The sequence below is a fragment of the Hippopotamus amphibius genome, chromosome 2 (assembly GCF_030028045.1).
Source record: "Hippopotamus amphibius kiboko isolate mHipAmp2 chromosome 2, mHipAmp2.hap2, whole genome shotgun sequence".
In the NCBI taxonomy this organism is placed as follows: domain Eukaryota; kingdom Metazoa; phylum Chordata; class Mammalia; order Artiodactyla; family Hippopotamidae; genus Hippopotamus; species Hippopotamus amphibius.
The window spans coordinates 172,384,897-172,402,271 of record NC_080187.1 but is presented as its reverse complement, the minus strand read 5'-3'; positions in this window follow the sequence as shown (position 1 = coordinate 172,402,271).

The window sequence follows — 17,375 nt, the reverse complement described above, 5'->3', positions numbered from 1 at the left end:
AACTTTGCTCCTGCAATTAACTCCTCTCTCTCCTGCATCATCAGTTTTTCACTCTCTCCTGGACTATTCTATCAGCATGCAAGCAAGCTATAAAAGCTTCCTTTCAAAAAAACAAAACTACAAGAACCTCCCTTGACTTTACTTCCCTATTCAGCTGCCACCCAACTTCTCTGTTCCCCTGTTTTCACTTCACCTCCATTCATGCTTGAATCCACTACACTTAAGCTTTGGTCCGTATCCCCATGATGAAGCCATTCCTGTCAAGGTCACCAATAGCCACCCCAGGGTCCAATCTAGCAAGCATTTCTCAGTCTTAAGCTTCCTGATCGCACAGCATCTCTAATTCTTGGGATCCACTCTTCTGCCTTTCCCCTACATCACTGGCCTCTTAGGCTCCTCAGCTGGATCCTTTTCTCTTCCCAACCTCTCCTCTTCTCTATTCTCCCCTGCTACCTGGGTGATCTCTTCCAGCCCTGTGACTTTCAGTAGCATCTATGCACTGATACTTCACAAATCTCTAGATCCGGCCCTCATCTCTCCCAGAAACTCTAGAATTAGCTATCTGTCTACTTGATGTCTCTGTTGGATGTTTAATAGATATCTCAAACTTAACAAGCCCAGTGCCTGCATGCCTCTCCAAACCTGCTCTTCCTCCAGTATTCTCCACTTTAGTAAATGGCACACCTAGGTCAGGCCAAGTATCTTGGAGTTAACCTTGACTCATCTTTTTCTCTTATCTTCTACTCCACATTTGGTTTATCAGCCAATCCTGCTTGCTGTCAATTTAAACTTATCTGGAAATGACTCACCATCTTCACTGCTACTACCCCAGTTCATTGCCACCTCCTCACCAGCTGTCACCTGGACTACTCCAATCGCCTCCTACTTTGGCTCCCTGTTTCGACACCTGTTCTTCTAAAATGTCCTCCTGTACATCATTCTCAACAGAGCAACCAGAATACTTCTTTAAAATCATAAATCAGGTCCTATCTCTCCCTTCCTCAAAATCCTCCGATGGTGATCCATCACACCAATTAGAATCAAATCTGGAGACGTCTTTCTCATGGCCTCTGGAAACCACTCCAAAATCATATCCATATACTCTTCCTTCCACTTAGTCCTCCCAGAATCCTAGGCCTCCTTTCTATTCTTTGAACACTGAGCTCTGCTTCAGGCCTTTGCACTAGCTGGAGCTTCTGGGAGGAACACTGCTCCTCTAGACAGTCACGTACTTTTCTCCCTCATGTGATGCTTGTCCCTCATCAAATGTCACCTTGCAGAGGACTTCTCTGATCACCCAATGGAAAATCAATCTCTCTTCCATCACCTGGACCTTGTTTTCTTGTCATTATTTCCTAGCATTATTTGTTTGCTTGTTTGTTCCTTATTTGTTTCCTCTGTTGAAATGTAAGCTCCAGACGATTGGATGTTTTGTTTTCTCGGTGGGGAAATCATATTATGGTTATAACTAAAGAATCTTTATCTTTTAGATATATATACCAATATACTTGTGGATGAAACAATTTGATGTCTTGGATTTGCTTCAAAATAATATAAAGGGAGGGGATGGAGAGGTAGTTTATCAATGAAAGAAGGCTATGAGTTGATATTATTTAAGCTGGGTGACGGGGTAGTTAGGAGTCCTTTATACTGTCTTCTCTAGTTTTGTAGGTGTTTATATTTTTCTGTAATAACAAACACAAACTTTGTTTCTTTTTTTTTTTAAGTTATTTATTTAGTTGCACCAGGTCTTAGTTGTGGCACGGGAACTCTCAGTTGCAGCGTGCATGTCGGCTCTAGTTCCCTGACCAGGGATCAAACCTGGCCCGCCTACTTTGGCAGCACAGAGTCTTAATCACTGTGCCACCAGGAAAGACCCTGCTTGTTTCTCTGTTGTTATCTCCCTAATGCCCAGGGCAGTGCTTGGCACATGGAAGGAATTCAATACATACGTGTTTATTTAATAGTCATTGCATTTTGAATCAGTTAGGAGCATAAAGATATATTTTCAAGATAAAAGTTAACCATTTACTGCCAATTGTTGAAATCTAAATTCTAAGTTTCAAAGGAGATTTTATAAAGAGTATCCCCTTCCAGGCTTTGCATCCAAGAATGTCTTAATTGAGGGAAGGCCAAAAACTAAACTTAAGAGCAATTTTTTAAAATATAGCTTAATTTCTTACCTTTCTCACCAAATCATGATAATTAACTGTCATCTCCTATATAGCTAAAATTGTGTAGCAAAGATGGGAAGAAAATACAAAAATCTAAAAGGCTGTAGTGTGGAGATCACTGATGTAGAATATACAATCCATAGTAAGAGGATGTGGTCTTTTAGGAAATTTTCAATACTGCACAATTAATCAGATTAATAGAGAAGTAAATTCTAATAGAAATTGGATTACATGTATGGGGGGGTGTGCTCAATTAATTTCACTTATTCAGCCAACATTGATCAATTGTTTACTGTGCTAGATACTGGTAAACAAAGACCATCTGCCTTCAAGAACCTCAAGGACTATGATGATTAATTCCAGGTGTCAACTTGACTGGCCACAGGGTGCCCAGAGTGAGCATTATTTCTGGGTGTGTCTGTAAGAGTGTTTCCAGATGAAATTAGCATTTGAATTGCTGGTTTCAATAAAGTAAGTTGCCCTTTCCCACATGAGGGTCTGAATAGGAGGAAAAGCAGAGGAAGGAGGAACTCGCCCCTTTCTGTTCCCTATCTGCCTGCTGGAGTCGGGACATCTCATCTCATCTTCTTTACCCTCAGCTTAGGATTTAAATCACTGGCTCCTCTGGTTCTCTGGCCTTTGGACATGGACTGACTTACACCACCAGCTTTCCCAAGCCTCTGGCCTGCAGACAGAAGATCATGACACTTCCATTGCCTCCGCACTGAGTAAGCCAATTTGTTATAAATAAATCTCTCTCTCTCCCTCCACCCATATATACACACATACACACACACACACACACACACACATATATCTCTTTTCAGTTCTGTTTCTTTGGGGAACCCTGACTAATGTAAAGACCTTAGATACCAACACTTTAGATCTTTCTCTTTCCTCCTAAAATCCAGGTACAGTTTAGCTGCCTGTGAGACAGGAGGGAAGAGGGCAGGACACAACCTTTAAAAGAATGACATAGCCCTTGAGGACACGACAAAAACTGGTTAGAACCTACTAGGCTCAAGATGGCAGAAGATTCTACTTCCAGTAGACCTTGAGCCTCACTGTACTCTCATTGTAATGCATTAGCTTGTCCTAAATGACAGCCACCCACTGGCGCCATGACAGTTCCGAGGCCAAACCATTAAAGGCCAAAAAGTGGGCGGTGGCCCAATTCCTGGAAATTGCTGCCCCTTCTCCAAAATAGTTAGAATATTCCTCCCACTTAGCATGGGAAATTACCCAGCTCATAAAAACTAACCACCCCCACAGCCCAGGGCCACTCTCGCCTTCCGAGACCGACAGCATTCTGCCTATGGAATGTGTATCCCTCTAAATAAACTTGCCTTCACTTTGCTAGGGCTTGCTCTTGAATTTTTGCTGCACGAAGCCAGGACCCTCACTTGGTGGCCCATTTCAGGGACTCACCCGAGACCTGGGACCTGACCAGCCTTTTGTGCTGCATTTTCCTGCAACATCTTGACTCCCCAACAAAGGATCACTGGGCATTTGAGGAAAGCTCCAGAATGACAATAACAAACATAGGTGATGCAAGAAGCAGAAGAAAACTGCCAAAAAATTACAATTACTATATTCAGAAAGGGGACTTAGAGTGAGAAGAAGATAGGACCCAGTTCTGAGGCCAGGTAATAGCCCCATTTGGTCATATCAATCACTGGGTTCAAAACCAAACTCCTCTCAGTTCCCCAGACAAAGCCAATCTTCTGTGTTTCTCATTTCATCATGGCCATAGCATCATGTTATCATAGCATCAAGCTCTCAATCACCCAGGCCTCAGACCTTCATCTTTTTCTCTCCCTCTCTCTTCTTAGCCGCATATCCAATTGGTCACAAAGTCCTGTTGGTTCTTCCTCTGAAATTGTCTCACATCTGTCTCCTTACTATCCCATAGCTGCTGCCCTATTCCAGAACTATTCATCCAGTCCCATTGCAATAGCCTACCAATTAATCCCCCACCTGTGACCTTCCATCCTTTCATTCTGTCTCCAGAGTTATGTCTCATAAAACATGGGGTTGACCATGTTTCTATCCTGCCCAAAAGCCTCTGATGGTTCTCTGTTGTATCAAGCAGTGGTCCCTAAGGCTGGCTGCATGAGCATCACAATCACCTGAGGAACTTTTAAAATTAAAAAATATACTGGCCACAGGGAAGTACTCAGGTAGAGCTTCTCCTATGGTACCCTCTGGTGGCAACTTCATGCAATGGCCGACTTTCATTTTACCCACAAAATTTCCTCTGAGATTCTAATTCAGATGGATCTGGTTGGGGGAACCACTAGCTTAGCAAATAAAGTCTAAACTTTTGGATAGAGGCATCAATCCATCTCTCTAGCTTTCCCCCATAATATCTTCTTTTCCTCATCATCCCTTTTGGTGTCCCATTCATTCTTCCTTTAAGCCACACTGGACCAGCCTGTACTTTCCCATACTAATGTGTTTACTGATGTTTTTCCTCTGCCTGGAATGCCGCTCCTCTCCACCTCTGCAGGATAAAACTTTGCCATTGTTTAAGGCTCATTCAAATACCTGTTCCTCTAGGAAACCTTCCCAAATTGACCTGATCTCTCTTTTTTTCCTGTGTTCTCATCGCATTCCCTACTTCCTCAGGGAAGCCTTCCCAAACTATATGCTCTCATAGTTACTGGTGTTTTGTCTTATTTGACAGTACTTAAATTACTTAATAGTTATATGTTTATTTACGAGATTAAAGAAAATATCTTCCTCTCCTACTTGAAGGCAAGAGCCCTATCTGTTGCCATGTACAGACGGTACATAATATAGAAGCTCAGTGACATTTGTTGACTGGGTGAATTAGTGGTTTTGAAATGATCACATATTCCATTTTGTAGTGTGCGTAATTATATCTATATATATTCAGATTCCTTATTAGGTCATAGGCTTTTTGAACGGACAGATAAAATTTCTTTGTACCACAACCCTATCCCTACCTAGATCTGTGCCTGGGAAAGAGTGGAAGCTTAGGTAAAATTGACCCGCCAATATCCAGGAGAATGCAGATTCCAAGAGAGCCATGACTTTGTCTTCTCCCTTGCCATATCCCCAGGGGCTAGAATAGTGCTTGGTCCGTGGCATTTGCTTAGGAAATATTTGTTGGATGAATGGTTATAATTACCAGATGGGTCCTTCTCCTATACTTCCTAGTGGTACTAACCACTAATCTTCATTTTATTCCTAAATTTCTCTTTTCCCATTGAGATGTATTTCCTGTTTGAGTGTGCTAAAGTGTGTCTTGAAGCAAGGTAAGAGTCTCCCTGATAACTTCCTTTTGATTCCATTGTTTATCAAATATTTACCAAGCACCTACCGCAAAGCCTATCAGACACTGTGGAAGGACTGGTAAGCTCCAAGTAAAGATACAGTCCCAGTCTGGTTAGAGAGACGAGTGAACACAGTGAGACAGGGCCCGTGATGGTGACGTGCAAAGGCTGCTCTGAGAGTGCCCCTCAGTGGGCAGGCGAGAATAGGCATCTGCAGAAAGTGATTTCTGAGCTGAGTCTGGAAGGACGAATAGAAGTTAATATGGAGAATACGCTAAGCAAAGGAAACAGCTTGCCCAAAAGGCACACCAATGAGAGAGAGTGATTTAAATTCAGTGTGACTGAAGTGCACCATGTTCTTGACCAAATAGAGAGATGCGAAAAGAAATGCAGATCATGAAAAGCTTTAGTGCCATACTCAGTAAATTGTCTTGAAAGTGTTGGGCAGTTTTAAGCAGAACAGTGATTGGATCTGGCAGCTTAGTAGGATGGAATGGGTTGGGCAAATCTACAGGCAGAGAGCAGTTAGGAAGTGATTAATCAAAATAAGGAAGCAAAGCAAGAGTGATAAAAATAGAAAGATGGTGGATTCAAGGTATATTTATAAAACATATGCTCAATGAACACTTGTATGTCTAGAAAATTACTTTTAGAAATAATTGCTTGGGTGCTTAAAGATAGATGAATAAAGATATTTATTACATCATGTTTCTGCAGTAGTTAAAAATTGGAAACACCATATGTCCATCAATATGGGATTGATAAATTAAATTAAGATATAACTAATCAAAGCATGCAAACTTTAAAAAGAATGATATATAAAGATAAAAAATATTAACTAAAAACAAATTGTAGATATTATATGTATAACATCACATTTTTAAGTGTGTATAACGTGTATTGTGTGTTGGTATATGCATTTATAGAAATTCTGGAAGGACTTACATAAAGGCTGTCAACCATGTTTGTCTTTGGGGAGTAGGGTCAGGGGTGATGGGCTTTCACTTTCCAATTTATCAACTTGTGTTTTCATCTTTTTTCTTTAAACTAAATGCAACATGTGAGCCTGGATAGAAAAATACTTTTTTTTTCATTCTATAAAGGACATTTGTGGGACAGCTAGTGAAATCTGAATAAGGTTTCTAGATTAGATAATAGTACAATATCACTGTTAATTCTTTGATTTTGATAATGGTACTGAGTTTATGGGAGAGAATGTCCTTGTTTATGGGAAATACACAGTGAAATATTTAGGGGGCATTATGTCTGCAGCTAATTCTCAAAAGAACAGAAAAATAATAATAGAATAACAAAGCAAATGTGGTAAAATGTTAACATTTGGGGACTCTGGATTAAAGTAAACAGGAATTCTATATTTGCACAAGTATAGAACAGAATGTGAAGTATGCTACAATTTGTGTATGGAGAAAAGTAGACTATATATATACACATATATTTGTAAATATACAAATGATCTGTGGAAAGATACACAGGAATTATCTGTTTTTTGTTTGTTTGTTTTTGGCCGTGCCGTGGGGCTTGCAGGATCTTAGTTCCCCAACCAGGGAAAGCATGGAGTCCTAACCACTGGACCGCCAGGGAATTCCCCAGAACTATCACGTTTTTAAAATTAATTATAAATTTGTTTATTTATTTATTTGTTGGCTGCATTGGGTCTTCGTTGCTGCATGTGGGCTTTTTCTAGTTGCAGCTAACGGGCGCTTTTGTTGTGGTGCACAGGCTCCTCATTGCTGTGGCTTCTCTTGTTGCAGAGCATGGGCTCTAGGTGCACGGGCTTCAGTAGTTGTGGCATATGGGCTCAATAGTTGTGGCACACAGGCTTAGTTGCTCCGCGGCATGTGGGATCTTCCTGGGGCAGGGCTCAAACCCATGTCCCCTGCATTGGCAGGTGGATTCTTAACCACTGCACCACCTAGGAAGTCCCAGATTGGTAGCTTTTTAAACAAGTTTGTTAAGATAGAATTGATATACAATCCACTGTATATATTTAAAGTTACAATTTGATAAGTTTTGACATATGTATAAAGCCTTGAAGCCATCACTACAATAAAGACAGTGAAGATATCCATCATCCTCAAAAGTTTCTTCAGGCTCCTTTGTAAACCATTCCTCCCAACCCTCCCCACACTTCTCTCCCAGTTAACACAGGTACTTTCTATCACTACAAATTAGTGTGCATTTTCTGGAGTTTTATATACAAGAATCATACATACTTTTTTTTGTTGGGCTTCTTTCATTCAACATAATGATTTTGAGATCCATCCATGTTCTTGCGTGTATCAGTAATTCTTTAATTTTTGTTGCTGAGTAATATTTTATCATATGTATATACCACAATTTGTCCATTCATCTGTTGATGGACATCTGAGTTGCTTCCAGTTTGGGGCTATAACAAATAAAGCTGCTATAAATGTTCACGCACAGGTCTTTGGTTGGACATATGCCTTCTTTTCCCTTGGGGAAATACCTAGAAGCTGAAGGCTAGATCGTATAGTAGCTATGCTGGGTGCATGTTTAACTTTTCAAGGAGCTGCCAAACTTTTCCAGAGTAGTTGTACCATTTTCCATTCCCACAAGTAATGTATGAGAGTTCCACGTTCTCCACATGATTGCCAGCACAGAATGTTCAGTCTTTTTATTTGTATTAATTCCGATAGGTTTGTAGTCATATCTCATTGTGGCTTAATTTGTATTTCCCTGACTAATGATGATGAACATACATTTGTGTGCTTATATATAAGCAAATGAAGGTGTGTGGTGTCTGTTAAAATCTTTGTCCCATTTTTAAATAGATTGGGAGTTTTGTGTGGTTTTTGGTTTGTTTTTTCATATTTTGAATTTTGAGAGCTCTTCATATGTTCCGAAGAAACTTCTCTATCAAATATATGCCTACTTTGTGGCTTGTCTTTTCAGTCTTTTAATAGTGGTTTTTGAAGAGCAGGGTGTTTTTCTTTTTTTTTTTTTGATTGTTTGTTTCTGTTTTTTATTTCTTTTCTTTTCTTCTTTTGTCTGCGCTGCACGGCCCCTGAAGTGAAAGCACTGAATCCTAACCACTGGACCATCAGGGAATTCTCCTTGAAAAGCAGGTTTTCACTTTTGGTGAAGTCCCATTTATCAATTTTGTCCTTTAAGGGAGCATGTTTCTGTTGTCATATCAAAGAAGTTTTTGCCTAACTCAAGGTCACAAAGATTTCCTCCCACATTTTCTTCTAAAATTCTAGAAATCTAAACTTACAGTTTTGTATTCACGTTTAGGAATATGATTCATTTTGAGTTAATTTTTCTATATTATTTGAGGTATGGATTAGAGTCCTTGTGTGTGTGTGTTTTTATTTTCTGCATATGAATATACAATTGTTCCAACAGCATTTGTTGAAAAGATATTTTCTCAACTAAATTGCCCTTGTCAAAAATCAGTCGTCTATAAGGAAACAATTCCATTTACAAAAGCATCGAAAAGAATAAAATACTTACAAATAAATTTAACCAAGAAGATTCAAGACTTGTATATGAAAAACCACTTAATATTGTTGATAATATTGCCCAAACTGATATACAGATTCAATGCAATCCCTATCAAAATCCCAGTGGTGTTTTTTGCAGAAATTGGAAAACCCATCCTAAAATTCATATGGAATTTCAAGGGATCCAGAATAGCCAAAACAATCTTGAAAAAGAATAAAGTTGGAGGACTCACAATTCCCAAATTTAAAACTTACTATACAAAGTTACCATTATCAAAACAGTGTGGTGCTGGCATAAGGATAGATACATATAGACCAATGGAGTAGAATTGAGAATCCAGAAATAAACTCTCACATCTATGGTCAATTGATTTTCAACAAGGATGCCAAGACCATTCAATGGGGGGAAGAATAATCTCTTCACCAAACTGTGCAGGGAAAACTGGATATCCACATGAAAAAGAATAAAGTTGGGCCCTTACCTTACATTATATACAAAAATTAACTGAAAATGGATCAAAGACCTAAATGTAAGAGCAAAAACCATAAAATTCTTAGAAGAAAATTTAGGGTCAAATCTTAATGACCTTGAATTTGGCAATAGTTCCTAACTATGACAAAAGCACAGACAATAAAAGAAAAAGTGGGGACTTCCTAGGTGGCACAGTGGTTAGGAATCCACCTGCCAATGCAGGGGACATGGGTTCAATCCCTGCTCTAGGAAGATCCCACATGCCACGGAGCAACTAAGCCTGTGTGCCACAACTACTAAGCCCGTGTGCTGCAACTACTGAAGCCTGGGCCCCTGGAGCTGGTGCTCCACAACAAGAGAAGTCACTGCAATGGGGAGCCTGTGCACCACAATGAAGAGTAGACCCCACTGCCACAACTAGAGAAAGCCTGTGTGCAGCAATGAAGACCCAACACAGCCAATAAATAAATTTAAAAAAAAAAGAAAAAGTGGACAAATAGGACTTCATTAATACTAAAAACTTTTGTGTATCAAAAGACACTATCAAGAGAGCAAAATGACAACCCACAGAATGGGAGAAAATATTTCAAATCATGTATCTCCTACAACTTAACAACAAAAAGACAAACAACTCAGTTTAAAAATGGGCAAAAGACTTGATTAGACATTTTGACAAAGACAGATGGCCAATAGACACATGAAAGGATGCTCAGTATCATTACTCATGAAGAAAACACAAATCAAAACCACAATGAGGGGCTTCCCTGGTGGCGCAGTGATTAAGACTCTGCGCTCCCAATGCAGAGGGCTCAGGTTTTATCCCTGGTCGGGGAATTAGGTCCCACATACATGTCACAACTAAGGACCCCGCCTGCCACAACTAAGACCCTGTGCAACCAAATATAAGTAAATACATAAATATTAAAAACACACACACACACACACAACAAGTTACCACTTCACACCTTTAAGGATGGCTATAATTTTTTTCTTTTTTTTAAAGAAAACCACAGGGACTTCCCTGGTGGCACAGTGGTTACGAATCCACCTGCCAATGCAGGAGACATGGGTTCAAGCCCTGGTCCGGGAAGATCCAACATGCCTCTAGCAACTAAGCCTGTGTGCCACAACTACTGAGCCTGCACTCGAGCCCTCGAGGCACAACTACTGAGCCCAAGTGACACAACTACTGAAGCCTATGTGCCTAGAGCCCATGCTCCACAACAAGAGAAGCTACTGCAATGAGAAGCCCTTGCACTGCAATGAAGAGTAGCCCCCACTTGCCTCAACTAGAGAAAGCCCATGTGCAGCAATGAAGACCGAATGCAGCCAAAAATAAAAACATAAATTAAAAAAAAAAGAAAGAAAGAAACCACAGTGTTGGGGAGGATGCAGAGAAATTGGAACCCTTGTATATGGCTAGTGGGAATGTACAATGGTGACTTTGCTGTGGAAAACACATTGGTGATTCCTCAAAAAGTTAAACATAGAACTATTCTACCATATGACCTAGCAACTCCGTTCCAAGGTATATACCCAAAAGTATTGAGAATAAGGATTTAAACAGGTACTTCTACATCAATGTTCACAATATTGATGCAGTGTTACTCATGACAGCCAAAAGAAGGAAACAACCCAAGTGTCTATCAACAGATATCAACAGATAAATGGATAAATAATGTGGTGTATACATACAATGGGAAAAAAAACAAACAGAAGTTCTGATACACACCACACCATGAATGAACCTTGGAAACATAATGGTAAATGAAATAAGCCAGACACAAAAGGACAAATATTGTATAATTCTACTTATATGAAATATCTGGAATAGTCAAATTCATAGAGACAGAAAATAGATTAGAGGTTAATAGAGACTGGGAGAAGGAGAGAATGGGAGTTGTTGCTTAATAGTTGCAGAATTTCTGTTTGAGGTGATGAAAAATTATGGAACTAGAGGTGATGGTTGTACAACATCGTGATGACATAATTTAAAAATGAATACAGGACTTCCCTGGTGGCACAGTGGTTATGAATCCACCTGCCAATGCAGGGGACACAGGTTTGAGCCCTGGGCCAGGAAGCCCCACATGCCGCGGCGCCACCAAGCCAGTGTGCCACAACTACTGAGCCTGTGCTCTGGAGCCCGAGAGCCATAACTCATGCACCACAAGTACTGAAGCCCATGCATCTAGAGCCTGTGCTCCTCAACAAGAAAAACCACCACAATGAGGAGTCTGCTCACCACAATGAAGAGTATCCCTCACTTGCCACAGAGAGAGCCCGTGTGCAGCAACAAAGACCCAACGCAGCCAATAAACAAATTAAATAAACAAATAAATAAATTTATATAAAAAATTTAATATATTAATTAAATAAAACAATAAATTCTGGAAATTGCCTCATATTAGTATATAAAGATCTTTCTCATTTCTTTTTATATGTGCATAATAGCTGTGATTTGTCTCTGATAAACAGTTAGGTTACCAATCTTTTGCTGTTATAAATACTACTGCTAAAAATAACCTTGGTCATAAGTGATCTCATATTTTTGCCAGTGCATCTTTGAGATAGATTCCTCGAAGTGGGATTGCTGAGTTAAAGATAAATACATATGTAAGTTTCCTAGAGAGTGCCATGTTCACTACAGAGTGGTTGCACTATTTGGCATTCTCACCAGCAATATATGTGTCTGTTTCCCCTAACCTTGCCAACAGAATATGTTATGAAACACTTGGATCTGCCAGTCTGATAGATGGAAAGCAGTACTTTGATGGAGTTTCTGTTTGCTTATCCTGCTAAAAGTGAGGCTGAATATCTTTTCATATGTTCAAGGGTCGTTAAAATTTTTTTCTTTGAACTATTTGTCTTTTGCTCAAATTTCTATTGTCATTACTTTTCTCTTTTTAGAAGTTCTTTGTATAGTAAAGCCTTTACCCCTTTGTGATTCAAGTTGAAGATATTTCCCAATTTGTCACTTAGTTTTTTTTTTTAATTGGAGTATAATTGCTTTACAATGTTGTGTTAGTTTCTGCTGTACAAGGAAGTAAATCAGCTATATGTATACATATATCCCCTCTCTCTTGGACTTCCCTCTCACCCTACCCCCATCCCACCCATCTAGGTCATCACATAGCACAGAGCTGAGCTCCCTGTGCTATACCACTGGTTCCCACTAGCTATCTGTCTTACACATGGTAGTGTATATATGTCAAACCTAGTCTGTCATACAGAGTGAAGTAAGACAGAAAGAGAAAAACAACCATCATATATTAACACATGTATGTGGAATCTAGAAAAATGGTACAGATGAACCTATTTCCAGGGCAGGAATAGAGATGCAGATGTAGAGGACTGATGTGTGTCACTTAGTTTTTTCTTCATCTATAGTGGGCTTTCTATGTGTGTGTGTGTGTGTGTGTGTGAGAGAGAGAGAGAGAGAGAGCGTGAGAGAGAGAGTGAGAGAGGGAGGGAGTTTGGACATCTAAAAGGTCTTCTGTTTTTATGTAGTCAAGCTTATTCTGTTATTGCTTCTAGACTTTTGGATCATAGGAAATCCTCGGTTGTAAGGGTACTCACCCACGTTTTCTTCCAGTACTTGTATGTTTCATTTTACATGTAGATTTCTGATCCATTTGAAATTTATCTTGGTGAACAGTGTAAGATACAGATTCAACTTTATATTTTTCCAAATGGCTATCCAGTTGTCTCAACTCTTTATTAAAAAGCTCAGTCATGGATTCCCTGGTGGTCCAGTTGTTAGGACTCCGTGCGTCCACTGCCTGGGACGCGAGTTCCATCCCTGGCTGGGGAGCTAAGATCCACATCCCACTGTCAAGGCCAAAAGAAAACAAAAAAACTCAATCCCATCCTGTCCCCACTGAATTCCTCACCTTTATCACCAATTAATAATTTCAAACGTACATGGTTCTATTTCTGGAATTTCTATTTCTATTCTAATTTACTGGTCTGTATGTTTATCCATGCACCAATAATATATTTTAATATTGGGTGTGGCTAGCTTCCCACCTCACATGACACTAAAAGATTTCCAGGGTTTTCCTGGATATACTCTCCTTTGGTTATTTTACATATAAAATTTATAACCAATTTGTTTAATTCTAGAAAGGCAACCTGTTTTCTTTGGGTTTTTTTGTTGTTGTTGTTGTTTGGTTTTTTTTGGTTGCTTTTTTTAAAATTTTGGATCATGTTAAATTTGTAAATTAACTTAGGGAGACTTGACATCATTGTGATGTTGACTCTATCCAACATTATGATGTCTTATTTATGTTGACTTTTGTAACATATATAAGACATCATAATGGGCTAAAGTTTTCTTCATATATATTTCATTAAGTTATTGCCTAAGTATTTTATCTTTGTTTCTATTTTAAATAGTCTTCTCTCCTCTTACATCTTCTACCTGGTTACTATCTGAATATGGAAAGGTTACTGTTTTTCTTTGTTAATTTTATACCTTGTAACTTTATTAACTTTTTTTATTATTTACAATAGTTTCTCCATTGATTCTCTTGGGTTTTTCAACACACGATGATATAATCTGCTGAAAGAGATATTTTTATCTTATCCTTTTAAATTACTGTTCTGATACCATGTTAAATAGTAGTGGTATTGTCTCATTCCTGACTAACAAGAATGCCTCTGTTTCCTCATTTTAAAAACATGATGAATTTGGCATACACATACACACACACATCTTTATTTTTTTAATTTTTTTTTATTTTTTGGGGATACACCAAGTTCAATCATCTGTTTTTATACACATATCCCTGAATTCCCTCCCTCCCTCGACTCTCCCCCCACCCTCCCTCAAGTTCCCCAAACCCTCCCCTTCCCACTCCTCTAAGGCATCTTCCATCCTCGAGTTGAACTCCTTTTCCTATACAACAACTTCCCACTGACTATCTATTTTACGGTTGGTAGTATATATATGTCTGTGCTACTCTTTCACTTCGTCTCAGCTTCCCCTTCACCCCCCGCCCCACACATCTTTTAATCATGTTAAGGAAATATCCATTGATTCCTACCTCATTGAGATTTTAAATCTGAAATGGATATAAATTATGACAAATGCTTTCTTGGCAGCTGTGGAGATGAGTGTATGATATTTCTCCTTAGAAATATTACTATAGGGACCTTCCTGGTGGCACAGTGGTTAAAAATCTGCCTGCCAGTGCAGGGGACATGGGTTCGATCCTTGGTCTGGGAAGATCCCATATGCCATGGAGCACACGGATCCTGTGTACCACAACTACTGAGCCTGCCCTCTAGAGCCCACAAGCCACAACTACTGAGCCTGAGTGCCACAACTACTGAAGCCTGTGCACCTAGAGCCCATGCTCCCCAACAAGGGAAGCCACCACAATGAGAAGCCTGCGCACCGCAACAACGAGTAACCCCCGACTCACCACAACTAGAGAAACCGGCGAGCAACAACAAAGACCCAACACAGCCAATAAAAAAATTAATTGATAGAAATATTACTAGAGTATGTTACATTAATAGATTTCCTAATATTGAACTATCCTTTCATTTTTTAATGACATCACTTGGTCATAATACAAGCTTTTTAAAATGTGTTGTTGGATTTTATTCTATTTCCTGTCTTACAATTTTGCATCTCACAGGTGAGATTGTTCTGTAGTTTTCTTGTGTGTATGTGTACAATCTTTATCAATTTTTTGCTAAGTTCATTTCATACAGCATTTTTTAAAGTTTTCTCCTTTTTCTATGACCCAGAATGTTTAAGTAGAATTAAGATTATATTTAGGAAAACTATGTGATGGTTTGTGTTGTGGGCTGAACTAATCTCTTTTCTAAAATAAATTTATTTATTTATTTATTTGTTTGTTTATTTATTTATTGGCTGTGTTGGGTCTTTGTTGCTGTATGTAGGCTTACTCTGTGGAGAGCGGGGACTACTCTTCCTTGCGGTGTGTGGGCTTCTCAGTGCAGTGGCTTCTTTTGTTGTGGAGCACGGGCTCTAGGTGAGCAAGCTTCAGTAGTTGTGGCTCAAGGGCTCAACAGTTGCGACTTGCAGGCTCTAGAGCTCAGGCTCAGTGGTTGCGGCGAATGGGCTTAGTTGCTCCTCGGCATGTGGGATCTCCCCTGCCTAGGGATCAAAACTGTGTCCCCTGCACTGGCAGGCAGATTTTCAGCCACTGTGCCACCAGGGAAGTCCCTGAACTAATCACTTTTTTTTTTTTTTTTAGAGAACAAACCAGTGGTTACCATTGTTGGGGGAGGGGTAACATCGGGGTGGGGGTCTGGGAGACACAAACTATTGGGTGTAAGATAGATTCAAGGATATATTGTAGAACATGAGGAGTATAGCCAACATTTTGTGATAACTATAAATGGAAAGTAACCCTTAAAATTGTACAATTTTTTTTAATTTAAAGAAATTATAGAAATAGTAAAGGAAATTGGTGGCAAAATAGAAAAATTCAAATACTACATATATAAAATACATATTCATATATACCTATATATAATAAGAAACAGTTGTGCAAAAGAACACAAAAAGAGAAAGAAAACTAATGGAATGGGGAAATGCTTGCAATTAATATGTCACATGGAAATTTGTATCTAAAGATAAGAGAACTGATGATAAATTTCTTTGGACAGCATCCAGTAGTTAAGTATTTTACAGAGGAGAAAAATGAGAGCAAAAGATGAGGATTGCCCAATTCCTGAAGGAATTTACACTGTGATGCACGTGCTGAGTCCATATGCTTAATGACTATAATATCTTACACTTTCTCTGATTCTGGATTACTATTCACTTTTTAACGGAACACCTCTTTAACCTGAAAGAACGACTAACAAACAAACTATACTTATTCAGACTTGGGTATTTGGTAGACATTTTCTGAAAAATACACAATGAGCTTGTCACTTCAAGGAAAACAAGTGACTTAGTATTTACTGCCAATGATAAAACTAGAATTTGGGGAAACTTGTATCTGTAACTGTGACCCTGACAACTTCCCAATACTCAAAGACATTTCTGGCAAAATAGGTAGTGATATTAACAAAAGTGATTTTTAAATATTGTATAATGAAGTGTGTCAATATTTAATTGTATATCATGAAATGTATCAATGTGTTTAACTCAGTGAACCAATATTTTCCAAATGACTAATTTGGTCTAAATGTAAAATGTTACATGGTCATTGATATGGTGTCAGATCCCACGTTGCAGCTAGCTTTCAACAAACTCCCACTTCTTGAATTTTGGGGTAGTATCAAAGAAAAATGTTCACAAGTATCTAAATAAGCTCCTAAAAATACTACTCCTTTTCCCAGCTACATAGTTGAGTGAGTCCAGATCTTCACACACTTCGACCAAAACAGTGTACTGTAACAGACTGCAGAAGCAGATGTGTGAATCCAGCTGCTTTCTATTAGGTCAGATGGTAAGAGATTATAAAACTGTAAAACAAAAACAATGCCACTCTTCACTTAATTGTATTTTGGAAAATACACTTTTTTTCCATAGGTTATGTTAACATTTAATGGGTTTATTATTGTCATTTTCAAATGAATTAATAAATAATTAAAAAATTTTCAATGTCAGTTGCTAATATGGTGAATATTGACAGATACAATCCACAGAAAGCAAAGCTCTCTAGGCTCTCTAGGGATGGGGAGTTGTCAATACTTCTTTTTTTTTTTTTTTTCAGCTGTGTTTCACAGCATGTGGGATAAAGGATCTTAGTTCCCCAACCAGGGATGGAACCTCTGCCCCAGCAGTGGAAGCGCAGAGTCCTAACCACTGGACCTCCGGGGAATTCCTGTCAATACTTTTTAAAAGGTAGAGGAGTTCCGAGACCAAGAAGTTTGAGAACCACTACTTAGCAGCTTCCTCAGGAAAAGCTCATGTTCACATTTTTTTGTCAGCAGACTTTATACCTGAACACAG